The sequence below is a fragment of the Pelophylax lessonae genome (assembly GCF_965119305.1).
Source record: "Pelophylax lessonae genome assembly, chromosome: 5".
In the NCBI taxonomy this organism is placed as follows: Eukaryota; Metazoa; Chordata; class Amphibia; order Anura; family Ranidae; genus Pelophylax; species Pelophylax lessonae.
Window position 1 is genome coordinate 70,114,589 of NC_138772.1, and position 15,452 is coordinate 70,130,040.

A 15,452-nucleotide genomic window follows, 5' to 3' on the forward strand; every position below is an offset into this window, starting at 1 on the left:
TTGGCTGCATCTCTGATCAGTCTTCTCCTTGGATGAGCTGAAAGTTTAGAGGGACGGCCAGGTCTTCGTAGATTTGCAGTGGTCTGATACTCCTTCCATTTCAATATTATCGCTTGCACAGTGCTCCTTGGGATATTTAAAGCTTGGGAAATCTTTTTGTATCCAAATCCGGCTTTAAACTTCTCCACAACAGTATCTCAGACCTGCCTGGTGTGTTCCTTGTTCTTCATAATGCTCTCTGCCCTTAAAATGGACCTCAGAGACTATCACAGTGCAGGTGCATTTATACGGAGACTTGATTACACACAGGTGGATTCTTTTTATCATCATTAGTCATTTAGGTTAATATTGGATCATTCAGAGATCCTCACTGAACTTCTGGAGAGAGTTTGCTGCACTGAAAGTAAAGGGGCTGAATAATTTTGCACTCCCAATTTTTCAGTTTTGTATTTGTTAACAAAGTTTGAAATATCCAATAAATTTTGTTCCACTTCATGATTGTGTCCCACTTGTTGTTGATTCTTCACAAAAAATTACAGTTTTATATCTTTATGTTTGAAGCCTGAAATGTGGCAAAAGATCGCAAAGTTCAAGGGGGCCGAATACTTTCGCAAGGCACTGTTAAAAAAAAAAACCTTTACAATCACTTTAACAAAATATACCATGGAGACATAGATGAAGGATGAATTTGCTTGGAATATTAAAAAACAATTAGATGGCTTTTTCTGTTTGTGCAGCTCAGATACAATTTAGTTCTGTTTTACTGTAACATGTATACAGTGGGGATCGAAAGTTTGGGCACCCCAGGTAAAAATTTGTATTAATGTGCATAAAGGAGCCAAGGAAAGATGGAAAAATCTCCAAAAGGCATCAAATTACAGATTAGACATTCTTATAATATGTCAACAAAAGTTAGATTTTATTTCCATCATTGACACTTTCAAAATTACAGAAAACAAAAAAATGGTGTCTGCAAAAGTTTGGGCACCCTGCAGAATTTATAGCATGCACTGCCCCCTTTGCAAGGCTGAGACCTGCCAGTGTCATGGATTGTTTTCAATCATCGTCTGGGAAGACCAGGTGATGTCAATCTCAAAGGTTTTAAATGCCCAGACTCATCTGACCTTGCCCCAACAATCAGCACCATGGGATCTTCTAAGCAGTTGTCTAGAAAACTGAAACTGAAAATAGTTGACACTCACAAAGCTGGAGAAGGCTATAAGAAGATAGCAAAGCATTTTCAGATGTCAATATCCTCTGTTCGGAATGTAATTAAGAAATGGCAGTCATCAGGAACCATGGAAGTTAAAGCAAGATCTGGATCTGGAAGACCAAGAAAAATATCAGACAGAACAGCTCGCAGGAGTGTGAGAAAAACAATTCAAAACCCACGTTTGACTGCACAATCCCTCCAGAAAGATCTGGCAGACACTGGAGTTGTGGTACACTATTCCACTATAAAGAGATACTTGTACAAATATGGTCTTCGTGGAAGAGTCATCAGAAGAAAACCTCTTCTACGACCTCACCACAAAAATCAGCGTTTGAACTTTGCAAATGAACATATAGACAAGCCTGATGCATTTTGGAAACAAGTTCTGTGGACCGATGAGGTTAAAATTTAACTTTTTGGCCGGTGTGAGCAAAGGTATGTTTGGAGAAGAAGGGGCACAGAATTTAATGAAAAGAACCTCTGTCCAACTGTTAAGCATTGGGGTGGATCAATCATGCTTTGGGGTTGTATTGCAGCCAGTGGCACAGGGAACATCTCACGAGTAGAAGGAAAAATGGATTCAATAAAATTGCAGCAAATTTTGGATGGTAACTTGACGCCATCTGTGAAAAAGCTGAAGTTAAAGAGAGGATGGCTTCTACAAATGGATAATGACCCTAAACACACCTCGAAATCCACGGGGGATTACATCAAGAGGTTTTGCCATGGCCTTCACAATCTCCTGACCTCAACATAATTGAAAATCTATGGATAGACCTTAAAAGGGCAGTGCGTGACAGACAGCCCGGAAATCTCAAAGAAATGGAAGACTTTTGTAAGGAAGAATGGGCAAAGATACCTCAAACAAGAATTGAAAGACTCTTGGCTGGCTATAAAAAGCATTTACAAGCTGTGATACTTGCCAAAGGGGGCAGTACAAGATATTAACTCTGCAGGGCGCCCAAACTTTTGCAGACGCCATTTTTTTGTTTTCTGTTATTTTGAAAGTGTAAATGATGGAAATAAAATCTAACTTTTGTTGACATATTATAAGAATGTCTAATCTGTAATTTGATGCCTTTTGGAGATTTTTCCATCTTTCCTTGGCTTCTTTATGCACATTAATACAAATTTTTACCAGGGGTGCCCAAACTTTCGATCCCCACTGTAGATAGCTTTTACTTAAAGGATATGTTACCTCAGCCTTTCCTGTTACTGATATGTGTCTGCTGTACCATGTACTTGTCTGAGATAGTCTCCTGTTCTCTTAGTATTGCTTCCTTTGTGTGAAATCCCTGGTGTTTCTGCGAGTCCCTCTGTGTTCCTATTAAAAACTGACCACACTAAGCATTGGAGCTCACTGTGGTCAGTTTTCTGCTGTGCTGGGAACTCAGCCTTCTCTTCTACAATGATCAGACTTGTTCTGAGAGCCCTCCCCCTTTGTACAGCCATTCACTGGGAAGTTCAGTGTTCTGCTGTTTCTCCTCCCCCAGCTCTCTGAGCTCCTCATGCTCACTTATTAAAAAGGAAAAAAGAAGTTAATTATAATATTTATAATATTTTACTATCCACAAATGTTCTGCCTTTTATTTACATTTTAAAATGAATAGGTTATTTTTAGAAATGCACCAACAGGAAAATTTGATGCCGAAACCAAAAATTCAGTATGCACTTGGCTACAAATCACAATTTTTAAAAAAAATATATATATATTTTTACATATAATTGTATTATATTTGACTTTTTAATTAATAGCAAGAATTTAAATGAATATGAGTTTATTGTTGGCCATTATCGGCACCTTTAGCGCAAGAAAAGCTCAAGAAAAATGCATCCCTTTAAATTCTATGTAGGTCTTTACACTGATCTGCTGCTCTTCCATTGTGGTGTTAAAAGTCTTGCTTGCTGCATTTTTTGTCAATTAAAAAAAAAACGCACCAAAAATGCACCTCCCAATGAAATGCATTGAGAATGCAGCAAGAACGCATCAATAACGCATCCGTGTTACGGTTTGATGTGGTTTTGAGACAAATGACCTATGAAAAGCACACCATAAGTCCTGGTCCACACCACAAAAACGCACTCCAGATCCATTCCAGATGCATTTTTGCATGCGCGTTTTTAACGCTTTAAATACATTTCTGGATACGCTCCAAATGCTTTTTTTCTCCTTTTTTTCTTTTTTGTTTTTTTTCCCCTGTACTGGGTCTGGTGTGTTTTTGATGTGTTCCAGTGCATTCCATTGCAGGAAAAATTCTACTTTTTTTCTGGAACTGACCGTACTGGTATGAACTACAGCACTGGAAACCATATAACTTACTTTCCATGCCTTTTTGATGCAGAAATTAAACACACTGGGCTGCATGTGGCCTTAACTGGCCCTAAGCACAGTAAAATCATAAAACAGCAAAATCACGTACATTTTCAGTGCCATTTTTAGCACCTTTTTCCCTATCGGCCAAATGCTAACAAAAACATATCAGCCGCCGAAGTTTCGGTGCGCCTCTTGTTGTTTTACATTATACTTAACTGCAGCAGAGAAATATCAGGTCTTCTGCCCTGCCAGACAGGGTTGTGCTGCATTGCAGAGCTGTGCAAATTGCTGGAATGGATGGACAACAATACAAATCAGTTGAAACAGTTTTCATATACAGTATGTAAGTGATCTGTGTTTAGCTGTATGCCTGGCATTCAGCTTTAAATATAATATAATAGAACATAATATTGCTGCGACTGCTTATTCAGCTGTGGATATGGGAACACATGCAGAGGCGGGGGCCCAGTCATCACACCGTTTAGCGTGTTCACATCATCTGACACACGTATGGGAGGGAGGGAGCCATGGTGCCGTTTTCAAACAGGATGTTGGCACGAGTAGAACCATTGCTGATTGGAAACGTACCAGACGCACAATCTCTACTCTGCAGAAATGCTATCTTCCATGCTGTTAATTAAAGGGATTTAATTAAAATTCTGCTTGTTTAATAAACAAGTAGCTCTCCTGTGAATAGCGAAACCTCCGTAACATACAATATTTCCTCTTCGTTGTCAGACACCTTCCCTTATAGAAGATTTTATAGCCTGGATGGAAGACGGCGTTTTTCTCCGGATGGGGACGGTTATAAACTTTGCAAAATAGTTAAATTCCTGCTCTGTAGATATTTTTAATTAGCATCTCTGATCGTTTCCTCTCTTATTTATTTTGCACCCTGGTGAATTAGTCTGGGAGCTGTGCCCTAATCACTGACATAATAATTACTTCAATAACAATATTTGTATGCTAATAGGCTTACTGTCATCCTAATAATATAACAAGGCATATGTCTGATTGGAGGATTTATGAGTACTTTTAAGTATTTTATAACAAAACACTCTAGTTGTAGGTTTGTTAACAGTTAATATAAAATTCATTTGTTTTTAGTATCTCAAATCTGTCCTGATATCAATCACCTGCCTAACCCAGATTTGGAGAGGCAGTGTCAGCCAATCAGACTCTGTTACCTAACATGGTGCTGTCAGTCTAAAGCCCCGTACACACGTAGCGATTGTCGGCCGTAAATATTCGGCCAACGTCCGATCGGCCGATTGTCGGCTTGTTAGTATGAAGCTTCCGACAACCGACTGCGACTTTTTGGCGGAACAGAATCTGGTGTGCAGGCTTTAAAATTTTTGTTGGCCAACACCAGAACGGCCGATTGTTCCTCAGTCAGTACAGAATTTGGCCGACAAACAGCAGATGAGCAAGACTGGGCATGCTCAGAGAAAAAAAAACACACGGAAAGTTAACCATCACATGGCATCACTTCTGCCTTCAGTCTTTAGCACTTTTCAACCGACACGACAGCACTGGACAAAAGACGGCCGATCGTTCGGACGACAATCGCTACGTGTGTACGGGGCTAAACACTGTGAGCATGCTTACAGGAGGCGAGACCAGGATTTTTGTCTTCTTAGGCAAAGCTGCATTCTCATCAAAATTCCCTGCAATTCTAAAGTGTGAAATGTGCTCAGGTGTGACCATACAAAAAATGTAATATGTAAATATAAATAAAGTGCAAGGTGTAAATTTGTACGATAAGGCCCCGTTCACATAGGGGCGATCCGACTTCGGGAGGCGACCTCTGAGGTCGCAGTGCGAGCAGCGCGCCGCGACCTCGGAGCGGCCGCCACGGACTTCATAACATTGAAGTCTATGGCGGTCGCCTCCGGGTCGCCCCAAAGAAGCTCCGGACCCTTTTTCTAAGTAGGAGCGACTTGTGTCGCTCCTATTAGAACGGGTCCATAGCTTCTGTATGGGAGGCGACCTACGGCGACCTGTGAGGCGACCAGGTCGCCTCACAGGTCGCCTATGTGTGAACGGGACTAAAACCTAATAATACTATCTGGTATAATTAGGTTTTATTGTACTTATTTACACGTTGCACTTTATTTATATTTACATATTCAATTTTTTGTATGGTCACACCTGAGCACATTTGATAATGTATTCACATGTCATGTTACCAGATATTTTTGCATATAATATTGTTGCTTTGCATATTTTACCTTTAGGCAGCACTACCACATACCTTCCCTTTCTCACATCCTACCTACCTTCATGTCTGTGAATGTCATGTCTTCACTCTCCAGGGTTCCTTCTCTGCTCTGCTGTGGCAGGGCCGGCGAGAACGAGTGCCTTTGATTTAAAAATGGTGCCGGGCGGCGCCATTACGTAACTGCGCATGCTTTGGAACAGCGCATTCGCGCAGTTACCATGTCGGCCCGCAAACATTTTCTTTTACAGGCATCGGCTTCCCGTAACAGGCATTTACGGGCAGCCCGATTAAGGGGCGTTTGGCAACATTGATTTGCCGGGACAAGTCCCGGCAGACTAAATTACCTGGGACAGGCTCCTATTTACTGGGACTGTCCCGGCAAAAACAGGACAGTTGGCAAGTATGCACTATGTGATAGCATATAGGTGACAGGTTCTCTTTATGGAGACACCCGGGGTCTAATAGACCCTGGATGTCTCCTTTCTGATCCACTGCAGCTGATGGACCAGACCATGTTCCATCTACTATAATAAATGTAAGGTTGCAGCGCTGAATAAACAATGTTATCAATAGGGATGATCGAACTTTTGAAAAGTTCGGTTCGACCAGAACACCCGAACTTCACGAAAGTTCGGCCCGGATTTCAGAACCCCATTGAAATCAATGGGACCCGAACTTCTGTAATCAAAAAACACCATTTTTAAGCCCTAAAACCCAATAAATGCCCCTAAAAAGTGCCTAGGGTTCTGGGTCATGCCCCATTAACTATTAATCACACAAAAAAAAGTTCTTAAAAATTGTCATTTTTGATAAAAAAGCCAATTATTGAAAAATTAAAAAAAAAAAAAAAAGATTTAGTATCTGGGGGGTCTAAAAGGTGTGCATGTGAAGTTTCAGCTCTGTAGAATGTCCAGAACCATGAAAAAAAAAAAGATAATTTTTCAGTAGAACAGGGATGTGGTTCGGGAGCCTCCTTTAACTTTAACACCTATATGATCTTTTTTTCTGGTTCTGGACATGCTACAGAGCTGAAACTTCACAGGTACACCTTTTAGACCCCCCAGACACAAAATCACACAAAAAAAGTTCTTAAAAATTGTCATTTTTGATAAAAAAGCCAATTATTGAAAAATTAAAAAAAAAAAAAAAAAAGAGATTTTTTGATTTTTACTTTGGATTTAGTATCTGGGGGGTCTAAAAAGTGTACATGTGAAGTTTCAGCTCTGTAGCATGTCCAGAACCAGAAAAAAAAACGATCGTTTGTATTAGAAAACTTTAAGCACAGGAATATGGCTTCTCTGCTGTAACACCTTGCCGGTTTAATAGCAGGCATTTTTTTGGGTTCTTTGCAGTCAGGAAAAACATCTGAACTTGTGTATAGTGGTATTGTGCACAAGTTCTGATGTTTTGCCTGCCTCCAAAACCCTCCAAAAAATGCCAGCAAAAACACACCTGGGCATTTTTTTTTTTTTTTGACGCTAGCGTTTTTTTGGCATTTTTTGGGGTTCTTTTGAGGCAGGCAAAACATCTGAACATGTGTATAGGGGGGATATATAGACATATATGTCTGAATATATACCCCTAGACATATATAGGTGTGATAGTAGCAGAAATAAATGCTTGCGCTAATGAAATCATTTACAGTAATATATTTCTGCTACTATCACACCTATATATGTCTAGGGGTATATATTCAGACATATATGCCTATATATACACCCTATACACATGTTCAGATGTTTTGCCTGCCTCAAAAGAACCCCAAAAAATGCCAAAAAAACGCTAGCGTCAAAAAAAAAAAATGCCCAGGTGTGTTTTTGCTGGCATTTTTTGGGGGGTTTTGGAGGCAGGCAAAACATCAGAACTTGTGCACAATACCACTATACACAAGTTCAGAGGTTTTGCTTGCCTCAAAAGAACCCCAAAAAATGCCAAAAAAAACGCTAGCGTCAAAAAAAAAAAATGCCCAGGTGTGTTTTTGCTGGCATTTTTTGGGGAATTTTGGAGGCAGGCAAAACATCAGAACTTGTGCACAGTACTACTATACACAAGTTCAGATGTTTTTCCTGACTGCAAAGAACCCAAAAAAATGCCTGCTATTAAACCGGCAAGGTGTTACAGCAGAGAAGCCATATTCCTGTGCTTAAAGTTTTCTAATACAAACGATCTTTTTTTTTCTGGTTCTGGACATGCTACAGAGCTGAAACTTCACATGCACACCTTTTAGACCCCCCAGATACTAAATCCAAAGTAAAAATCAAAAAATCTCTTTTTTTTTTTTTTTTTTAATTTTTCAATTATTGGCTTTTTTATCAAAAATGACAATTTTTAAGAACTTTTTTTGTGTGATTTTGTGTCTGGGGGGTCTAAAAGGTGTACCTGTGAAGTTTCAGCTCTGTAGCATGTCCAGAACCAGAAAAAAAGATCATATAGGTGTTAAAGTTAAAGGAGGCTCCCGAACCACATCCCTGTTCTACTGAAAAATTATCTTTTTTTTTTATGGTTCTGGACATGCTACAGAGCTGAAACTTCACATGTACACTTTTTAGACCCCCCAGATACTAAATCCAAAGTAAAAATCAAAAAATCTCTTTTTTTTTTTTTAATTTTTCAATAATTGGCTTTTTTATCAAAAATGACAATTTTTAAGAACTTTTTTTGTGTGATTTTGTGTCTGGTAGGTCTAAAAGGTGTACCTGTGAAGTTTCAGCTCTGTAGCATGTCCAGAACCCCAAAAAAACCTCATATAAGTGTAAAAGAGGGGTCCCACCATCCCTGCTCTACTGAAAAATTATCTTTTTTCTGGTTCTGGACATGCTACAGAGCTGAAACTTCACAGGTACACTTTTTAGACCCCCCAGACACTAAATCCAAAAAAAGTCATGCCTGCCTCCAAAAATGCCCGATAAATGCAAGAAAAAGCGCCGTAGAGAAGCCGTATACCTGTTCTAATAAAAATTATAAGAAAATGCTAATTTTTGGGGGGTTCTGGACATGCTACAGAGCTGAAACTTCACATGTACACTTTTTAGACCCCCCAGATACTAAATCCAAAGTAAAAATCAAAAAATCTCTTTTTTTTTTTTTTTTTAATTTTTCAATAATTGGCTTTTTTTATCAAAAATGACAATTTTTAAGAACTTTTTTTTGTGTGATTTTGTGTCTGGGGGGTCTAAAAGGTGTACCTGTGAAGTTTCAGCTCTGTAGCATGTCCAGAACCATAAAAAAAAAGATCGTTTGTATTAGAAAACTCTAAGCACAGGAATATGGCGTCTCTGCTGTAACACCTTGCCGGTTTAATAGCAGGCATTTTTTTGGGTTCTTTGCAGTCAGGAAAAACATCTGAACTTGTGTATAGTGGTACTGTGCACAAGTTCTGATGTTTTGCCTGCCTCCAAAACCCCCCAAAAAATGCCAGCAAAAACACACCTGGGCATCTTTTTTTTTTTGACGCTAGCGTTTTTTTGCCATTTTTTGGGGTTCTTTTGAGGCAGGCAAAACATCTGAACATGTGTATAGGGGGTATATATAGGCATATATGTCTGAATATATACCCCTAGACATATATAGGTGTGATAGTAGCAGAAATATATTACTGTAAATGATTTCATTAGCGCAAGCATTTATTTCTGCTACTATCACACCTATATATGTCTAGGGGTATATATTCAGACATATATGTCTATATATTCCCCCTATACACATATTCAGATGTCATGTCTGACATCAAACATGTCCTCAAAAAAGCACTGGCAGTGGCAGCCCCTGCAGCATTAAAAAATGCTTGCTGGTGAGAAGCCACATGCCTGTGCCGAAGCAACACAGAGAAATGATCATTTCTCTATAGCGGTCACCCTGCTATGGAAGGGTTTTGTCACCCTGCCATAGCAGTCACTGTCAGTTAACCCTACACTACACTACGGTCCCCTGACACTTAACACTTTCCCTACAGAAACTAAATTTTTGAAGCTAACTTAAGTGTAAAGGAGCACTCTAACTACACTAGATATCCCTTTCCTCACACTAATAAATAGCTAAATGACACTTTTAAAGTAAAATTAACAGAACTGCTTCCACTCTCTTCCATGTCCAGTATAACAATGCTGGGAATATGGCGGGGGCGATCTTATATACTGGGGGGCGTATTCACTAATGATTGGTCTAGGGACCCCCTAGTCACTCCAATCACATTCCTAGCATTCTCCTGCCCCCTCAATTGGCTTTTGCTAATGGTTCTGGTCCAATCACGGGCTTTTAAAGCCCATTTCCTGAAGCATTGCATTTTGGGCGGTTCTGGTTGCCGAATTCCGAACTTTTTGGGCAAAAAGTTCTAAATTCGGCCGAACCTCGAACACCCAATGTTCGGGCCGAACCGATGGTGGACCCGAACCGTTCGATCATCCCTAGTTATCAAAGTGATAAAGTGCACAAACAATATAATATCACAAAAATCAGCTCCTGAAGAAGCGCGTGACGCGAAACAACCATCAATCAGGAATATAAGTCTAAGGTCCAGCCCCCATTCTACCTTTAGTTTTAGTTAAAGTGCAGTATTTCCCACTGTTACCACTATTGCACTTTATTACACTTTAACCACTTACGCCCCGGAGGATTTGGCTGCTAAAGGACCAGACCCCTTTTTTCAACTTGGCACTTCGTGACTTTAACTGATAATTGCGCGGTCATGCAATGCAGTACCTAAACGAAATTTACGTCCTTTTTTTCCCACAAACAGAGCTTTCTTTTGGTGGTATTTGATCACCTCTGCGCTTTTTATTTTTTGCGATATTAATAAAAAAAGAGCGAAAATTTTGCAAAAAAATGACATTTTCAACTTTGTCTTTTAAAAAATATCCAATATACTCAATTTATGTCATTTTTTTTGGCCAAAATATATTTAGCTACATGTCTTTGACAAAAAAAAAATCAATGAGCGTATTTTTATTGGTTTGCGCAAAAGTTATAGCGTCTACAAACTATGGTGTAAATACTGAAATTTACGAAGCTTTAATTTCTGACTGCCTATCTCATTTCATGAAGTGCTAAAATGGCGGGGCAGTACAAAACCCCCCCAAACTACCACTTTTTGGAAAGTAGACATCCTAAGGAATGTTCTGAGGGGCATGTTGAGCTCATTGAATATTTTATTTTTTTGTCACAGGTGTTTGAAAAATGACAAAAATCATTTTTTTTTTTTTTTTTTACACAAAGTTGTCATTGAAATGATATATTGCTCACACATGCCATGGGTATATGTGTAATTACACCCCAAAATATATTCTGCTGCTTCTCCTGAGTACAGGGATACCACATATGTGAGACTTTTTGGGAGCGTAGCTGTGTACGGGAGCCGGAAAACAAATCACCACCTTCAGAATTTCAAAGGGCGTACATTTTTCATTGCATTTTCTCACTACCTATAACGGTTTTGGAGGCCCTGAAATGTCAAGATACCACAAAACCCCCCCAAATGACCCCATTTTGGAAAGTAGACACCCCAAGCTGTTTGCTGAGAGGCATGGTGAGTCCATGGAATATTTTATATTTTGCCACAAGTTTCGGGAAAATTACAATTTTTTTTTTTAATTTTTTTTTTTAATTTTTTTTTTTACACAACGTTGTCACTAAAAGATAAATTTCTCACACATGACATGGGTATATGTGGAATGACACCCCAAAATACATTCTGCCACTTCTCCTGAGTATGGGGATGCCCCATGTGTGAGACTTTTTGGGAAACTAGCTGTGTACAGGACCGCGAAAACCAATCAACACTCTCAGGTTTTCTAATGGCGTAAATTGTTCATGTCACCTCTGCACTACCTGTCGCAGTTTCGGAGGCCCTAAAATTCCGAAATAGCACAAAACCCCCCCAAATGACCCCATTTTGCAAAGTAGACACCCCAAGCTATTTGCTGAGAGGCATGGTGAGTCCATGGAATATTTTATATTTTGCCACAAGTTCCGGGAAATATATATATATATTTTTTTTTTTTACACAAAGTTGTCAGTAAATGATATATTGCTCACACATGCCATGGGTATATGTGAAATGACACCCCAAAATACATTCTGCTGCTTCTCCTGAGTACAAGGATACCCCATGTGTGAGACTTTTTTGCAGTCTAGCCGCGTACAGGACCCGGAAAACCAATCTGCACCTTCTGGCTTTCTAAGGGCGTAAATTGTTGATCTCACTCCTTACTACCTATCACACTTTTGAAGTCCATAAAAGGCCAAGATGGCACAAAACCCCCCCAAATGACCCCATTTTGCAAAGTAGACACTCCAATCTATTTGCTGAGAGGCATAGTGAGTATTTTGCAGCTCTCATTTTTTTTGGAAAATGAAGAAAAAACAGGAAAATGCATTTTTTTTCCTCTTTTTTCAATTTCCAAAACTTTGTGACAAAAAGTGAGATCTGCAAAACACTCAACATGCCTCTCTGCAAATAGCTCAGGGTGTCTACTTTCCAAAATGGGGTCATTTGGGGGGGTTTTGTGCTATCTTGGAATTTTAGGGCCTCCGAAACTGTGATAGGTAGTCAGGAGTGAAATCAACAATTTACGCCCTTGGAAAGCCTGAAAGTGGAGGTTGGTTTTCGGGGTCCTGTACTCGGCTAGACTGCAAAAAAGTCTCACACATGGGGTATCCCTGTACTCAGGAGAAGCAGCAGAATGTATTTTGGGGTGTCATTTCACATATACCCGTGGCATGTGTGAGCAATATATCATTTACTGACAGCTTTGTGTAAAAAAAAAAATATATATATATATATATATATATTTCCCGGAACTTGTGGTAAAATATAAAATATTCCATGGACTCACCATGCCTCTCAGCAAACAGCTTGGGGTGTCTACTTTCCAAAATGGGGTCATTTGGGGGGGTTTTGTGCTATCTTGGAATTTTAGGGCCTCCGAAACTGTGATAGGTAGTCAGGAGTGAAATCAACAATTTACGCCTTTGGAAAGCCTGAAAGTGGGGACTGGTTTTCGGGGACCTGTACTCGGCTAGACTGCAAAAAAGTTTCACACATGGGGTATCCCTGTACTCAGGATAAGCAGCAGAATGTATTTTGGGGTGTCATTTCACATATACCCATGGCATGGGTGAGCATTATATCATTTACTGACAACTTTGTGTAAAAAAATAAAATAAAAAAAAAAAAAAATTATTTTCCCGAAACTTGTGGCAAAATATAAACCATTCCATGGACTCCCCATGCTTCTCAGCCAATAGCTTGGAGTGTCTACTTTGCAAAATGGGGTAATTTGGTGGGGTTTTGTGCTATCTTGAAATTTCAGGGCCTCTGAAACTGTGACGGGTAGTCAGGTGTAAAATCAGCAATTTACGCCATTAGAAAACCTGAAGATGTGGATTGGTTTTCGGGGGCACGTACACAGCTAGGCTGCCAAAAAGTCTCACACATGGGGTATCCCTGTACTCAGGAGAAGCAGCAGAATGTATTTTGGGGTGTCATTTCACATATACACATGGCATGTGTGAGCAATATATCATTTAGTGACAACTTTCTGTAAAAAAACAACAAAAAAAAAGAAATAATAATTTTCCCGACACTTGTAGCAAAATATAAAATATTCCATGGACTCACCATGCCTCTCAGCAAATAGCTTTGGGTGTCTACTTTTCAAAAAGGGGTCATTTGGGGGATGTTTGAACAGTCCCGGCATTTTACGCTCAATCTTAGCCACACATCACCCACTCTTCTAACCACTTGAAAACCAAGCCTTTTCTGTGCCTTTTTGTTTACATGAAAAAATATTTTTTTTTTACTAGAAAATTACTTTGAACCCCCAAACATTATATATTTCTTTAAAGCAGAGGCCCTATAGAATAAAATGGTGGATGTTGCAATTTTTTTTGTCACACGGTATTTGCGCACAGATTTTCCAAACGCAATTTTTGCGAAAAAAATACATTTTTTTAAATTTATTGCACAAATACACTATATAATTCCAATTTGTTTGGTAAAATTTAAAAGATGATCTTATGCCGAGTTCATAGACACCTGACATGACATGCTTTAAAAATTGCGCACACCTGCGCAGCGGCAAAAACGTACGTACATTTTTAAAAACCTTTAAAAGTCTCTACAGGTTACCACTTTAGACTTACAGAGGAGGTCTACTGCAAGAATTACTGCACTCGATCTGGCGATCGCGGTGATACCTCACATGCATGCTGAAATTGCGGTTTACATATGACACTAGACCAACGCTTGCGTGTGCCATTGCGCGCAAGCACGGGGGAAAGGGGGCGGAGCTCGATTTTTTTTTTTTTTTTTGCTCTTTTATGTTATTTTGACACCTTTCCTTTAATTTTTTTTTTTTTTTAAATCATTTTTATTGCTATCACAGTGAATTTAGATATCCCCTATGATAGCAATCGGTAGTGACAGGTACTCTTTTTTTAAAAAATTGGGGTCTTTTATACTCTAGATCTCTCCTCTGACCTTAATGCTTCTGACCACGCCAAAATTGGTGTGATAAAATACTTTCCCAATTTCCCAATGGCCCTGTTTATTTCTGGCGAAAAAGAAGTCATGAAATGCTCGTAGCCTCCGGCATCTTAGGCCATAGAGATGATTGGAGCCATTCTAATCTTCAATTAGCTCTATGGTTAGATAACTGAACCACCGGCTGCACTCTTGGGTTAACCGGTGGGACAGGAGAGCCCGAGAAAAACCACGGAAGGCTGCGGAAGGCGGCGGTGGGGGGGGGGAGGCCCCTCCCACTGCATGTAAAAGCAGTCTAGCGGCCAATTACCTGCTAGGATTGCTTTTACATGTAAGCCGACCGCTGGCTGTAAAAAACGATACCAAGATGATGCCTAAATCTGCAGGCATCATCCTGGTATAACCACTCAAAGTCCAGCAACGTACCAGTACATTGCTAGTCCTTGTTTGGCATATAGGTTTTTTTTTTTTTTTCATGCAGCCTGTGGGCTGAACGGAAAAAAAGAGAACCTATCAGAAATCAGCACAGGAATAATGCGTAGTATTACTCATCATTAACCGCCCAAACAACCACCCACTGAATTTAATGATGGGTATACACGACACTATCCACGTATACCAAAATAGGATTTTAACTGCAGTGCTGAAATCAGAAAATCACCACAGCTGCTATCAGCAAAGGTATCCATATATGCTGAGCGCAAACACTGTTTGTGTCAGAATATATAAAATCAATGCGTGGTAGCCGACGAGTACCTGCAGGAGAAACAGGTCACAAAAGAATGAAAAAACAAACAAAGGACATTTAAATGTACAGTAAGAAGAGTAGAAGGACATATAAAATGACTGACACAACAACAGTTTTTGGATCCTTTTATTTTTCTTTCTAACTGTTTCTTCATGTCTTGATTTGGGACTGCGATCATCTGCGATCTTCTCTTCCAGCTTGGGTCTCTCAAAATGTCGATGGACATCCAACATCCTTCGAGACCCTGTGTTTGTGTGCCCTACACTGTGTCGTGCTGTACCCTACACTAATACTCCACTAGTGTATGGTAGCGCTCAAAACATTCCCCGATGCAGAGACCAGGTTGGTCAGGACATTTGGGACAATAATAACGGGTGTCACGCCTAAATCCGCGCCTGCGACAGACACGACATCTTCTTTGGGGCCATCTTTGGGTAGGGGTACTCGGGAGGGCATAAGGAAAATGCCTCTCATGCA

General features: G+C 39.7%; 1 protein-coding gene across 1 annotated transcript in view; it reads left to right on the top strand.

The window, feature by feature from the left end:
- Positions 1-15,452, top strand: part of PLXDC2 (plexin domain containing 2) — an 804,296-nt gene that overhangs the window by 172,847 nt on the left and 615,997 nt on the right. The window lies entirely within an intron of this gene.